This window comes from Xenopus laevis, chromosome 9_10S, assembly GCF_017654675.1.
Source record: "Xenopus laevis strain J_2021 chromosome 9_10S, Xenopus_laevis_v10.1, whole genome shotgun sequence".
NCBI classification, from domain to species: domain Eukaryota; kingdom Metazoa; phylum Chordata; class Amphibia; order Anura; family Pipidae; genus Xenopus; species Xenopus laevis.
The window spans coordinates 17,105,129-17,121,999 of NC_054388.1; positions in this window are offsets into that span (position 1 = coordinate 17,105,129).

Here is a 16,871-nt window from a genome sequence, read left to right on the forward strand (position 1 = left end):
GCCTGGTGGCTGTGCCAGGCTTTCTTCCCCTACTACGTTGCTATGGTTATACAGAGACAAACTGACTTCAGTTGTTTTGAGGCTTTTATGGGGTTAAAATTCTGTTACATTCGATCTCCTTGTAGGCATTGTTTATGGAAATAAAAGGCAATAAAATGGCAGATTCATATAAAGGATTTTTTTATCTGTTCATACATCTCCACTATTGTTTCCTTTGCGCCTTATTCCCTCTGTAAAAGCCAACTACAAAGTCAGTGATAGTGTAGAACTAATCTCAGCTGTACCCAAGGTTCCCAAGACATTAGATCCCTTATCCCTTAAGCAGTCGGATTTAGTGAAATAGATTGGTATCCAGTCAAGGTAATACTCACAATCCATCCTTCGTCAACCTCAAGCCCCATTTCCTGGACACTGCCCTTCTGACCAATGGGAACGTTGATAATTTGTGCCTCTCAGGAACATATTTTGCTGCTGAAACTGGAAACATTTATTTGAACAAAGATTTTCAAATGACAGATCTGCAAACAGTTGGTGGATCTATTCTACTAACCTAAAGGTATGCATCATCTATGGTTTCTCTGAATACCTACCCCTTTCTCATGTTGAGTTTTTGTGACCAAACCTCTGAGCGCTTCTGATGCAGCAAAACAAGTCTCCTTCCCACAGCTTATTAGTTTCAGTGGAGATGAGGTAGCGGAGGGGGTATATGATCAATATATACAGTGGTGCTTGAAAGTTTGTGAACCCTTTATATGAATGTGACCTAAAACATCATCTGACAAGTCCTAAAAGTAGATGAAGAAAACCTAGTTAAATAAATAAAACAAAAATTATATCTGTTAATTTTGAAAAAAGAATACCCCGTATGTTTCCCTAATCAATATACCCTTATGATAATTCACTACAAGATTTATTATAACCACCCAACCTCAACTTGCCACTTACGTTAGGCAACTAATCGCTTTATTTGCCAAAAATGATGTAAAAGGTGTGAACAATAAAAATTGATCTTGTTTCGTGGTGATTTATCTTGATTGCCTGTCCTGATTTACTGAAAAGTGCTAAGTGCTAACAATTAGTTTATTTCATTTGAAGGTGAAAATTAAATAAAGACAGTGCACTGTGCCTGAATTGCCAGTGAATTCATTAAAAATATTTGCTAATAAATATAAAGTGCCCAGTGCTTCAATTCATTTTATCTAATACCCAAACAATTAATTAATAATGCAACAACTAATGTGGTACTAAAAAATCGGTTAAAGCAGAGTAATAATTAAAAGAGCATTTGATTTCATTAGAAATTTCATTAGAAATTAGATAGAAAGGGAAAAATGACATGTCCCAAGAACCCTATCTAATTTTTTGCTATCTCAGGGACACCACAAAGGCAAGGCAGTCAGAGTATACTGGACTGTGGAGATAAAATGATTTTAAGCTGACTCTCATAGAGCTATCTAACGATAAAACCACAAATCCAGCAACCTTTAGAGATTGATAGAAAGAAAAGAGAAGAATAATAAAATCAATTGCCGCCCCACAATACAGGCAGCCCCACCAAGCTGTCTCCAATTCTGAATAGGAGGAACCCTTCAATGCTTTAAAATTGAGACGCAAACGCACTAGGGTAAAAAGGACAGAAAAGGGATTTTTAAAAAAAAAGCAAAGAAGCTTTTTTTAAAAATCCTTTTTCTTCAGAGAAGCTTCAGCCTCTCCCCCCCCCCCATTCCCCTGCAAGAAGTGTCGACAGCTAATTAAGAAGGATGAGATTGTATCGGAACCATTGTGGGCTGGATTGACCTGCGTGTGCTGCCATTTCTTCTAGTCATTAGACGATAGCATCTCACCTTGACTAAATACATGACAAATACATCCACAAGCCTGAGGCCTTTGTGGCAGGATTGATGCATGAGTAAGAAGCATGTCTGGCTAATAGTCATTCTGGAAAATGTCTGTATCTCAGAGTCCCTTTATAATTAAATTTGACATTTTTGCAGAAGCTTTTGCTTCTGCTTTTGCTATTTTATCTCCCATCCTCAAAGGTAAATTGGTCAGCAGCATCCCCAGGCAGCAGTGCTCCCAACAAGCCTTTCCAATAAAGGCATGCAATTTGGAAGACATGTGTATACATCTCGAATCCTTGTCATAAGACAAGGTGGCACTGCGGTTTATTCAAAAGAAAAAAAGGGGCTGACTACTATAAAATTACCCCCCTATGTGGCTTTTTAAAATAAACCAGGACACAATCCTTTTAACCAGCACTGGAACTGGAACAGGCAATCTGGTCAATGGAGCACAGAACGCTATGGAAATATGCAAACTCTACTTTGTTATACAGTGCATCTGCCTAAGACTAATTAATTTAACAGTAGAATAACTATGTCGAATGCACTCAACATCTCAGCAAGCATTTTAATTAAAATTAAAGGATTAATCAAGGTTTCCTCTGAGACTGAATCTCGAGCCCCCCCCTACCAAGTGGCCCCCCGCTCCAGATCTCTTTGTTCTCTTTCAGACATGCTGTAGAGCAGAGCAGCCCAAGATGTAGGTCACTGGCCATGTTTGTACTACAATATCCAGCAGAACCTATATGTGCCCTAGGATGGTATAACAAAAGAAATGGCCGATTGAGTGTAAGGAGACTAAGCCACACCTACTGGTTAAACATGTTACAGCAGCTGATTTTATGGGGACAGGTGAGTGCGGGGCTAGGGTTGCCACCTTTTCTGGAGAAAAATACCAGCCTTCCTATATATTTATCTTTTTTCCCTATTAATAACATTGGAATTAGCCATCATTTTTACTGGTCAGGCTGGTAAATACCGGCTAGATGGCAACCCTATGGGGGGCAGATGAGAGTGGGCAGGTATGGTGGGACTGGGTCAGTGGGCCCGCAAACAAAGACCAAATGCCGCTGACATCTGCCTTCATTATCACTGCTCTCCCAAACCCGATTGCGGCTAAAGTAAGTATAAGGTGCCGGAGGATGGGGGGTAGGGTTGCCACCTGGCCGGTAAAAATGATGGCTTATGCCAATGTTATTAATAGGGAAAAAAGATAAACATATAGGAAGGCTGGTATTTTTTTCCAGAAAGGTGGTAACCCTTATGGGGGGGCTGGAAGTGGGTGAGCAGCCCCAAGAGAGAGGGGCTCCGGGGGTAGCCCCAGTGGGCCTCACACACACCACAGTGCGACTCTGGGGGCAAGTTAAATGGCACGGGCGGCAAATGGATTAATATCCACACTGCCTGACTGTTTTATTGCCCCTTATGGGAGGAGACACAGCTGCAACAAGATTCTCACCCACAGGAAAAGCCGTGCATGTTTGGTTTAGTGGGTGTGTATTCTGGGTGCACTAAGTAAACGCACAGATTAAACCACACACAACTGAAGCGGGTCGCACACAAGGAAATGGGGAGCAAGAGCCTGTATTTGAAATGCACATTGGTGTGTTATACCCCAAGGGAAGGAAATTATTATTTAATATGCTTTATTTAAATAGCATCATCAGCCAATGTGCCAGATACCTTACAATCAATCTACAGACTCGCTTCCATGCATTTAACACAAAAGGGTCAGTCTGAGCAGGTGCTGGTTAACCTACCTTTCCTTTTTGGGGTGTACCTAGACAACTCCCAACAAAGAAACATTGGGCCACAAGCACATTTTATTGCCCCTTAATAAAACAGGCAGTGTGGATATTACTCCATTGTTATCATAAAAATGAGCTCTGAGCTTTTAAAATTTAAGTTCACCTTTAATATGAATTTGTTGTGATTATTGTCCTTTTTTATTTCCTTATTGTTTAGAATATATTTGTCTATAGTCTGCCTTTGCTCATCCATGAATGTAACATTCTATGTTGGGTGCTAAGATCGTTAGCCTAGGCAACCAAACAATAGATTGATTGTTATTAGATTGTATAAGTACAAGATGGCTACAAGAACGCCTACATGTAAGAAAAGCAGAATGACATGAAGTTGGCCGCTCCGGGCCCATTAGTGTGAGTGGGGGAGCAGAATTGTAGGTTATTGATGAGTACACGTTGCTATGCAGTCCATCACTAATTGATGTAGAGTTGAAGTTTCATACAAACATTTAATTGTCCTTGGATTCTTTGCCCATCACTGAGCTCTTAATTAGTCACAGTGTCCCCTGGCTTCTCAGCTTGTGTCATCGAATGGTGTTCCCAGCTTATAGCACTTAATTAAGCAACAAATCAGTGCCCTTATCACAGACCAATTCCCATGGCCACTCCATTATGGTCGGTAGGAAAATTCCTTTTCTATTCTAGGGGGGTATGTTGGGCATTCTGCATTGTTTGTAGGAGTGTAGCAGTGCTCTCCATAGTGTGTCCTCTGCTGCTTTCATACATCCCCCAACAATCCAATAGCCAATGAGTGGTCACTCACAGGACCTGCCCATGCAGCAATGTAAGTAGCTGAGAAATTGTACATCTATATATGTTAGCCTTTGAGTCAGCACCGACACCTACATATTCACCCTGAGGGTCCCTAGCCTGGAATCATATCATGGCAAGTGTTTCCTCCGTTTAGGAGCAGACAGGCACCCCCTAGAGCAGTGATCCCCAACCAATGGCTCGTGAGCAACATGTTGCTCTCCAACTCCTTGGATGTTGCACTTGCTCCCAGTGGCCTCAAAGCAGGTGCTTATTTTTGAATTCCAGGCTTGCAAGTCCACATAGGGGTACCAAATAGCCCATCACAGTCCTTATTTTGCACCCCAATAACTTTTTCTATGCTTGTGTTGCTTCCCAACTCTTTTTACATTTGAATGTGGCTCACGGGTATAAAAGGTTGGGGACCCCTGCCCTAGAGGTACAGAAAGGCCCCCAGGGCAAAGGTTGCTGGGTTGAAAGATAGGCACAGCCTAAATGCCAGTTATAAGGAGAATGCTTATTTGCCAGTAACGTAACTTGCGGGGGGCGGGCCCTAGTATTTACGCCACTGTTATTTGCAAATCTACTCCTAACCTTTCTCCATTTGCCTTTTTCCAAGTTACAGGCTGCCTCTCTAGGCCAAATTTGCTGCCAATCCCTGACCCCTCTCTCTCCATGCCTTTTCATGCTCCACTTCTGACAGGGAAGTGCAAGTGCTTATTTATATACTCGCCTTGCCTCCTCCAATGATATGAGAAAGGGGCAGGTTAGGTGCAGGTAAATAATTAATGCATCATGGGTTGAGTGATGGTTCATGAGGTGTGTGTTAGGGTCAGATGCAGGTTGAAAATTCTTCGCCTAGTACAACACTACTTTTTGATATCTTTTCCTGGATGTCACAGCATGACCTGGACCTGAACCTCCTTGTATTTCCATCGACATCTTCTCTTGTACTTCAGCCTCCATTGTCATCTTACCCATATATCGGCCTTCATTTTCATCTTCCTCATTCCTTGGCCTCCATAGTTCTCTTTCCTTTTACTTCTGCCTCAACCAGCATCCTCCGCCATAATTCAGGCTTCACCATCATATTCCACTGTACCATGGGCTCCACTGCCATCTTCCCCATATCTGGACCTCCACTGCCAACTTTCCCTGTACATCAGCCTTCACTGGTGTCTTAACCCTTACCTTGACCAAGTGGACCTTTATCAATATATTTACCTGTACCTTGACCTCCATTGTCATCTTCCACTGTACCTTGACTTCCACCGCCATCTGCTCCTGTGCCTTAACCTCCACTGCCATCTTCCCTGTCCCTCAGCCTTCGCCAGTATCTTCCCCTGTATCTTGGGCTCCACGGGCATCATCCCCTGTACCTCAGGCTCCACCAACATCATCCCCTGTACCTCAGGCTTCACTGACATCATCCCCTGTACCTCAGGCTCCACCAACATCATCCCCTGTACCTCAGGCTCCACCAACATCATCCCCTGTACCTCAGGCTCCACCGTCATCTTCCCCTGTACCTCAGGCTCCACCGTCATCTCCCCTGTACCTCAGTTTCCACATGGGGCTCAGGATTATAGAAACTTGATGGGAGAAAATTCCAATATAGATTCCTTAAACTGGTGGAGAAGGCAGTAAAAATTGGACAATATAAGCCTTAAGCTGCTTAAAACCCAGTCCACTGTCCAGTAAACGCCACCTCTTTCAGAATTATCATACAATATATAGGGACTTGGAAGGTAATAATAAAAGATTCACATGTGAATAACTTTTTTTTTTTGCTTGGGGTGGGGTACCTGAATAAATATTGGAGAACAAAGGAGGGTGTATTGGATGTTTGGAAAACCCTGTCTGAGGATATCAGTGCTGGACAGTTGCATACCTCCCAACTGTCTTGTTTTCTGTGGTACAGTCCTAATTATGACAGCTCAGCCCGCAGTCACGGGGTTCTTACCGAAATGTCCCAAGTTTCTCTTTGATCTTCTGCACTGATGACAGAAGATACAATGTTTTCCTGAAACTTAATAAAAATAAGAGGCTTTTTGTCAGAGAGCCCAGAACACTGAGCAGCTGCACTTGGATACATTTGTAACAATTTAAGATAAGCATGATACAACTGTAACTATTTAAGATAAGCAGGTCTCTTGGGATGACTGAGACTCACAGCTTAAATGACAACTAAAACTCCCAGAAATGTGTTCAAATTTCAAAACCTGCCAATTTTTGTAAAATGGACATGGCAATTAGTAAAATGTAAATGTAAAATGTGCAAGACTCTCTGTCAGTCACATACACAACGTAAAGCAATAAGTAATTGGTGCAGGGCTGTATATTGGAATTGACCATTTACAGGCAGAACCATGGCAAAATATACATCTGGTTAGTATTTTAAACCTCTTTATTTCACAAATAATAACATTCATAGAGGGAAAAAAAGCAGTTTTTGTTAAAATCAGGACAAATTTTCGATGTAAAATCTGGGAAAACATTACTTAAAATCAGGGAAATGCACCCATTGAAATGTATTATAAATTGGTGGGACCACAAATAAAAAATTTAAAATTCGGAAAAACTTAAAATCAGGGAGGGTACTTAAAATCGAGGTTTCACAGTATTACAAATGCAGTGTAAATATTATGGAATGGAATTTCTGGGGAACTACTTTGCTCTAAAACTGATAAAGTACTTTGAAGATTGGCCCCTGGTTTTCTCTATAGAGACAAATGGGAGTGAGATGTGAGCAAGTGAATGTTTCCTACAGGCATTATGTATTGAGAAATACTGAGCAGCCAGAGACCCCCGAGGGAACTGGCAGAGACAATTGCTCTGATTCCATAGCTCACAGATAACGATCTCGCAAAACAAGACTGCGGAAATAAACTCTTGCTGCATCAGTGACACAAATAATCTGCCGCTACCAGTTCAGAGAGAACGCAGAAAGAAATCATTATGTTCCACAGTCAATATACATCTACATTTATATCTGTTTGCATTACATACTGTCCTCAGGGATCACTCTAGGGCAGGGGTCCCCAACCTTTTTTACTTGTGAGCCACATTCAAATGTAAAAAGAGTTGGGGAGCAACGCAAGCATGAAAAAAGTCCCTTGGGGTGTGAAATAAAGTCTATAATTAGCTATTTGGTAGCCCCTTTGTGGAAAGGCAGCCTACAAGAGGCTCAACTTGGCAGTATACTTAGTTTTTATGCAATTAAAACTTGCTTTCAAGCTTGGAATTCAAAAATAAGCACCTGCTTTGAGGACCCTGAGAGCAACATCCAAGGGGTTGGAGAGCAACATGTTGCTCATGAGCTACTGGTTGGGGATCACTGCTCTAGGGGCTGCGTCAGGCTGTTACTGAGAATTAATCCAAAAAAATAAATTTTATTAGTAATGTGGGTGAGTCAGTTCTTACACCCCTCCCACCATCCCCACTGCCCAACCCTCATCCTCATCTCCTGTGGGGAAAAGACTTAACACTGGCTAAGGATTTTCCTCCTGGCATTTAATTGGATATATTGATGCTGTAACCAGGACTTGGTTGTTCTATAAAAAAATTTGCAAAAATCTGATTTAGACATGAATTAATAGCTGTCAGCAATGATGTGGTAATGCTTTAACTCAGTGCAACCAATTTCTTGTTTCTCCAATGACTCCTCACAATGAGTTTCTCCTGTCTCATCCTATAGTAACCCCTCATAATGAGTTTCTCTTGTCTCTTCCTAGAGTGACCCTTCATGATGAGTTTCTTCTGTCTCTTCCTAAAATGACTCCTACAGTGATTCCTCATGATACCTTTCTCCCGTCACTTTCAACAGTGACTACTAATGATGAGTTTCTCCTGTCTCTTCCTATAGTGACCCTTCACGATATTTTCTCCTGTCTCTTCCTACAGTGACTTCTTACAGTTAATCCTCATGTTAAGTTTATCCCATCTCTTCCTACAGTGACCCTTTATGATGAGTTTCTCCTGTCTCTTCCTTTAGTGATTTCTCATGATGTTTCTCCAGCCTGTTCCTATAGTGACTCCTCACAATGAGATTATCCTGTCTTTTCCTACAGTGACACCTCAGGATCAGATTCTCCTGTCTCTTCCTACAGTGACTCCTCAAGATGAGTCTCTCCTGTCTCTTCCTACAGTGACCCCTCACAATGAGTTTTTCCCTGTCTCTTCCTTCAGTGACTCTTCATGACGAGTTTCTTCTGTCTCTTACAAAAGTGACTCCTCTCAATGAGTTTCTCCTGTCTCTTCCTACAGTGACCCTTCACAATATTTTCTCCTGTCCCTTCCTACAGTGACTTCCTACAGTTAATCCTCATGTTAAGTTTCACCCGTCTCTTCCTTTAGTGACTCCTCATGATGTTTCTCCTGCCTCTTCCTATAGTGACTCCTCACAATGAGATTCTCCTGTCTTTTCCTACAGTGACACCTCAGGGTGATATTCTCCTGTCTCTTACTACAGTGACTCCTCATGCTGAGTTTCTCCTGTCTCTAACAGTGACCCCTCACAATGAGATTCTCTTGTCTCTTCCTACAGTGATTCCTTATGATGAATTTTTCCTGTCTCTTCCTATAGTGACTCCTCACAATGAGATTATCCTGTCTTTTCCTACAGTGATTCCTAATGATGAGATTCTCCTGTATCTTCCTACGGTGACTCCTCATGATGCCTTTTTATTCTCCCACTGCCAAGGATTTTAAGATGGCAACAGGAGAAAAGATTAACAGAGAAAAGCTAGCTCCTATGAACTCAAAGAATATTAATCAGGCAGAGGTGAAGAAAATGCCCCCTGTGCAGAGAGCCAGGCTTCTATCTTATGAGCAGCCCAGTAAAGATGCGCCACCTCTCTTCTCCTAACTAAGAGTTGATTGAAGGAATTTGCTCAGAAGTCTGTCTGGGATCTTCCAGAGATGATGCTGGACCCAAAGGAAGAGAGGAAGATGACTAAGGCTACTAAAGGCTGCAGAGACTCGGAACAGTATATGCCTGACCAGATTCTGCTTCCAGTGTGGTTAAGATTCACTTAGTAACCTCAACTGATTCTGAAGAGGTTGGTCCTGCCAGATAATGTTTGCACAAGAGCCAAAGAGGAAGGCAATACTGGGAGAGGCTCATCTAATCCCAGTCAATAGATCTTTCACTTTCTGCTCTTTTAGCCACATCCATTTAAAATAGTCAACACAAAGCCTAATAATAAAACAGTACCTTGTACTTGATCCAAACTAAGATATAATTAATCCTTATTGGAAGCAAAACCAGACTATTGGGTTTATTTAATGTTTACAGGAGTTTCTAGTAGACTTGTAGTATGAAAATCCAAATTATAGAAAAATACGTTATCTGGAAAACCCCAGGTCCCGAGCATTCTGGATAATAGGTCCCATACCTGTGTATGTGTGTGTGTATATATATATATATATATATATATATATATATATATGTATATATATATATATATATATATATATATATATATATATAAAACAAGTGTCTTTTTATTTTACACACATCACAGTGCTCCAACCTTTCGGTCCTTTCTCATATATATGGCAGAGACATTTACCATCTAGCCCCTTTTGGAGCTACCATTCCAATAACTGCTACAGATCATATATCATGTGTCATGTACACACACACACAAATACACACACACTTGGGCAGGGCTGCAGTCTGAACACACATTATAAATTGTAGATAGAAAAGCATGAGGCTTAAACAGTAGCCAAACATTTCCAGCAGAAGGTTGGGCGGGGGGCGTGAGTGTCTGGTAATTTTATTTATACAAATACCCAGCAAGTCTCTGAGCTGAAAGCTTTTAATCTTGGATGGAACAACAATAAATATTCCAGGCTCGTACTTTTCCCTGGAGATCACAGCGCTCTTAGTTACATAGGCAGCAATTCCACGTCACAGGTACAATCAATCCCATCTCTAATATGTTTCCCATAGATGGATTCCTACTTGGGCCACAGTTCCTGTTCAGGTTCCCCTATGGCTCATGATCTCCCTTACAGACCCCACTTTCCCCAGCTTTTACATCTAGTGCTGGAGCTGGGGGACCTGGGGGCCAGATGTTACTCCACTGGTAGTTATTGATACTATATCAATGTTTTCCAACCTGCCACACTGAGAGGCAGATGTTTCAAGGGTTGAATTGAAAATTCAAATTTTCAAGTTTTTTTTATGGCCAAAACTGTCAAATTCAACTATGGGATTGTTAAAATTTGATTCAAGGATTTTTTTAAATTTGATTTTCAAGATTTATCATACTCTGGCCTTTTAAGAACTCAAATTTGACTATTCGCCACCTAAAACCTGCCGAATTGCCATTTAAAGGGCATGTAAAGTCTAAAATAAAATAAGGCTAGAAATGCTGTATTTTGTATACTAAATATAAACATGAATTTACTGCACCACAAGCCTAATCAAACAAATAATTTATGCTTTCAAAGTTGGCTACAGGGGGGTCACCATCTTGTAACTTTGTAAACATCTTTGCAAGACAAAGACTGTGCACATGCTCAGTGTGGTCTGGGCTGCTTAGGGATCATCATAAACAAAGCTGCTTGAGTTCTGCATGGCTGGGAAGTAAGGCGGGGGCTCCCCCTGCTGTTCATAAGATGATTGTTTCTCTGCTCAGCAGTTAGGGACCATCTGACAATTCCTAGCCACAGCAGTAAATGAAGGGAGAATTTCACTTCATGCAGTCAGGTTTTTTAATTAAAGTATATTGGAGATAGGTTTCTTTTTCATTAAAGAAATTAAAATGGGATTTTATATTTTTTGCCTTTACATGCCCTTTAAGTCAATGGGAGATGTCCTGGGATCATTTGGAGTTGTTTGCAGCCTTACAGACATTAGAGGGGTTTTTTTTTTCAGAGAAAAAACTCGAATCGAATTCGATTCGAGTTTTCGATCGTATTCACCCAAGTTTCAAAAATTCTATTTTTCTAATAAATTTTGATTGGTCGAAATTTCGAGTTTATGGGAGTTTTTAAAAACTCACATGAATTCTAAATTCGACCTTTGATAAATATGCCTCCCATTGGGACTAGTAGTTCAACAACATCCGCCTGAAGAGACATTTAAGAGCCACGTGGGATCAGAAAGAAAAACCAATCGAAAGAAAGAACATTTCAACATAAAAATCTCAATTTAGAAGAACGAGAAGCTGCTCTTCATGTTTCAGCTCCAACGTGGGAGTAATAGAGCTAAAGAGCTGCATTGTGCCAGGGAATCAGAGCTGTCAGTCACTGCTCAACCGAGCAGAATTATCTCTGTGCTGACTGACATCTCTGCTTTCCAAGAGCTTTGTTTTCAGCTGCAGGGTCCCCTGTAATAGACACACAACCTTTTACTATGGATATCTCTGCTCCGACCATCAGACCAGCTTGGGGATAATTGATCCTCTGATGCCCAGATTGGGGATTCCTAAATCTGAGCAGTGTGGAACTGGGCAGAAAGTAACTCATTTCTTGGAGCTAGACCAGTCTACTAGTGGGAATATCATTTTTTCATGGAATATCCATTTTTTGCATGTAATTACCCTTTGGCGCTTATCACAGCATTGCTCTCAATACCCCACCCCTAATTCATTGCATTCCCAGAATTCTAAGCTGTGTATTTATATTTTCATGTTTGTCTGCCGTGGGCATTCTCTTGTGCGGCTACCATGTGTGTTAAAGGAAAACTATACCCCCAAAATGAATCTAAACAAATGTGTATACTTCCAGGAAAATATGCACAAGGGATCAGCGCCTGTGGCAACAGAAATAAGGAACTCCCCTAGCGTAATACGTTCAATATAGATGGTAAATATCACCATGTGCTTTTAGTTAGCTTATTCTGTAAGTGCTCCCCTTTCTCTTATATATAACTGGTTGAGGGGAACAGGTGTTGGAGGGGTGCAGAGTAAAAGCAATTTTCTTCAGTGCAGCGATGGGTCTACACAGTTTTAAAACACCTCCACCGTTTGGAAGAATTGCCTACTTACAAACCACTCTCGTGGTCAAACGTGTTCATTAACTCCTCCTGTGCGATCTTAATTTAACCTCGCATCTTCCATGGACTCCAAGGGAGGGATAGAAAAACCGGAAATAGTATAATAACGTTTTATTTAAAAAAATCTTTAAAACAATAAATACACTCACATTTTGTTCTCAATAAAATCGCATTCAGTCCAATTTGTTATGGTTTTTCAAAGTCCCAAAGGATGGTGATTGCCAGCCGGATTTAGACCTCCTTGTGGTACTCGTACTGGACCGATAAGTATTCTCCTTCACCTTGGAGCTAGACCAGCCTACTAGTGGGAATATCATTTTTTCCTGGAATATCCATTTTTTGCATGTAATTACCCTTTGGCGCTTATCACAGCATTGCTCTCAATACCCCACCCCTAATTCATTGCATTCCCAGAATTCTAAGCTGTGTATTTATATTTTCATGTTTGTCTGCCGTGGGCATTCTCTTGTGCGGCTACCATGTGTGTTAAAGGAAAACTATACCCCCAAAATGAATTCCCCAACAACAGATTTATTTCAAATTAAGTGGCATATTAAAGAATCTTATCAAACTGGAATATATATTCAAGTAAATATTGTCCTTTTACATCTCTTGCCTTGAACCAGCATTTCGTGGTGGTCTGTGTGCTGCCTCAGAGATCACCTGATCAGAAATACTACAACTGTAACTGTAACAGGAAGAAGTGTGGAAGCAAAAGGCAAATTTCTTTTTAGGATTACCCAATGGTACATAATGATAAAAAAGTATATTATTAAATTATTTATTTATGAAAATGGTTTATTTACATGAAGCAGGGTTTTACATATGAGCTGTTTTATGCAATATATTTTTATAGAGACCTAAGTTGTTCGGGGGGGTATAGTTTACCTTTAATTTGTGCGTGGGTACAGCCCACTTATGGAACCCAGGAGGTAGTGTGTGCTCAGAGGCAAATGTTAGGTGCTGACTGACCCCTTGCGCTAATATTGCTGGAAAAGTGGGTAAAAAACATATTTGCAAACGTTATATTTTATTTCAGAAAGAAAGAGAATATTGAGTGTTTAGTAACCCCAACCCCTTTGGCAAGGATCAGCATGTGTGCCTTTTGTTCCCAGCTAGGAGCCTCCACGTTCTTGTTGTAGGGATTTTGCCAAGTCTTCCCTCTTATTGACTAAGATCATTACCTGCATTGCATCTACTCACACATTCCACTGATGTTTAACGCAGGGGCCTGTGAAGGCCAAACCTTTGTAGCTCATGGGGATCTTTGTGATTCCAATTCCAGCTTCTTGGCTTACTGGGTCATATTGCCATTGGACAAAATGTGCATATATTTTGTGGATTCCTCCCTCTACATCAGGGGTCCCCAAACTTTTATACACATGAGCCACATTCAAATTTAATAAGAGTTGAGGATGCCAAATAAGAAATGTGATTTGCTATTTGGTAGCCCCTATGTGGACTGTCAAGCTACAGGAGGCTCTGTTTGGCAGGACATCTGGTTTTTATGCAACCAAAACTTACCTCCAAGCCAGGAATTGGAAAAATAAGCCCCTGCTTTGAGACCAACATCCAAGAGGTTGGCGATCATTATGTTGCTCAGGAGCTACTGGTTAAGGATCACTGCTCTTCAGAAAATATCATGTTCCCTGTGCCACTTGCTGGCACCCCAACCCTAGGGATCCCCCATGTGTACAGTAACAGTTGAAGAGGGGCTTATTTATCACATGTCTCCAAACAAACCATTGGGAGTTCCATTTGTACTGCACCAGCCTCACAGCACGAGTTTCCCACAGGCCATTGGCTTATCTAGATGCCGTGGATCATGTTTGTGCAACCCCCCTCCTGTGCCAGCTTTGCCTCTCTGGCCAACATACAGCATTTCCCTTGCTGTGACTGCCACACTGCCCCCTAACTGCTATTTCTTTTGTACCATTATGCACAGTGGGTACTGCAATATGTTTATAGCTTCCCCTGCATTGTACCCACCAATTGGCTTTATCTTCACATCCTTAATCAATTGCTTAAAGGTTGCTTAATGAGTGACAGCCCTTAGTCTGAGGGGGTCAGAAATGTTATACGTTTACATGGTCAAATGAAGTAATATGGGGAAGGGGTCCAAATGCAGCAGGACTGCACCCAGCCTTACACAGAGTTTTCTTATTATTACTTGCAAAGCAGTAGAGATAATCCATATCAGTAGCGTACTTATGTACTCGTGTGGCCTCAGGGGGACCTGGGGTCTGCTTCCTCTGTAAGGAAAAAAAACAGTGGGTAAAAAACATTTTGCGCATTGGGAGGGGGGATTATTTTACATACATACTGGGATCCCCGGGCTAAGGGTGTCATATGGAGAATCTGGCTGCTGCCCACCTTCTGTTGCTGCTATATTTAAGGGGGACTCTATATTCTGCTCCCCATCTGGTCCTGTCCTAAATAATCTGCTGAGTCTGTTGGCTGTTGCAAAGAAATGTGCTGGATTAACCCTTCTCCCTCTCAGTGGGGTATTAACAGATCAAGAGGGAGGTATATTCAGACTATATTTAGACTATCCTTCTCGATAAGTACGATTTGTGTCAGCTCAGGATGTATAGAGGAAGCCAAAGGAGTGTGCCAAGGAGTGACTTACTAGTTCATACTTGCTTATGTTCTAGCATCACGTTTTTATGCAGAAATGCCAGCATTTGTGCGATTTGCCTTATTGAGTTGGCAGTTCAGATATTTGTATTAATCACACAGGCTCAGGAGTAAACCATCTTATTGCATGCCAACCAACTGCCAACGATGCGTCCAGCTAGAGGTTTTCTACCTGCTCTGCCTAGAACAGGACTTCCCCCAGAACCACTGGATCAGTCCCAGGTAAATTACACTGTGCAGTGAGGCACAGGATTACACCTAGAGCACAGATTACTTCTCCTTAATGGACAGGGGGTGAAAATGTTATAGGGTTATGGGAATCAATGGTCACTTGGAGCATATTCCTGCCAGCCTTATGTAAATACAGAATAGTATCTAGTTTGTGTGTTAAGATAAGATATAGTGGGGGTTCCCCTGTGTATTTATGTATCACAAGGAGGCATGGGCTAAAAGCCTAGATATCCATGCACTAGAAGAAGCAATTAGTCCTTATACATCCATTTAACAGAAGGGGTAGGTAAGAAAGAAGAGGTAGGTGCCTAGATATCTATGTATCAGAAGTTAAGAAGAGGTAAGTATCAGGGTATCCATGTATCAGTAGAAAAGAAGTGGTAAGTGCCTAGACATCTGCTTACTGGTTGAAAGGATCCTGATACTGAGGGGACAAGAGGGCTGCCCTGATATCTTTCTATAAAGGGGAAAGGTAGGTGTATTGATAGTTGGGGTAAGTAGGATGATTGTAAGTAGTAGGTATAATGCTAAACCTTCTTCCTTTGCTTTACAGAGAGCAGGTTGAAAGACTTCTGGAAGATGATATTAGATTTCTCACCAATCGCATTGCCCCTAAGGAATGATAGCGATTCTGTTCTGTGACCAATCACATTCTCATATGGCATTTCCCAATGACTCAGCCCAAAGATGGCAGTTGCTCTTCTCTGTAAGCCTCAAGTTGGCTGGTGGGGGCCACCCTCTCTTATTCTGCCAATAAAATGGGTCCGTGCTGAGACTATATGATTGCTTGGTTGATGTCTGCCAATGCTTACCAACCAGCCTTTGCCATCGCTTATCACCTACCTTGCCAGCCTGTTACAGTCATAGTCACAGGGTACCGTCCTTACAGGCTGCCATGACAAACTCATTGCTCAGCTGCCATGATACATTTTCAATTGCGCCATGTTCATTGTGTTTGCACATCTATAGACATGTGGGGATGTGATCCCTTACACTATCTGCTGGCCACACTATACAGGAGGTAGGTCTCTGTGACAAAACTCAGGCCATTTTCTGGGGTGATTTTAGTATAGTGCACCCAGTGGAGTGGAGTGTTACGGAAGGGTAAATCTTGTTTCATCCTGTTACCAACTGTGCCCACTGCAGAATTTATTCTCGCTGGGAACAACCCCAACCTATATCTGGGCTTGGGCGACACCTTCTGGGCACTTATTTAATAGCCGCTCCCTCCATTCTGGTGAAAGCAAGTTGTTTCATTAACCTCTTCATGTCCACAGAGACAAATAATATACACACCACTACACTTATGTTAAAACGAAATGGTAATTCTAGATATTGATGTTGTGTATGAAATGCAGACACACAATCCCAGAACAAACAGCTGTATCTGCTGGGAGACTGTCAGCATAGGATGCTTGTAGCTGTAGTTCAATAACAGTTCAGAAAGATACTGCAGCTATATATAGAAACATTGGGGTAACACTCACCCTACTATAGTTCCAGGGGTACAGAAGGCACAATCAACACTCACCCCAAATCTCACCCTAACTGTCCATCAGGTTGGGCCTCCTTAGCTCATAACAAGTTTTAAGATAC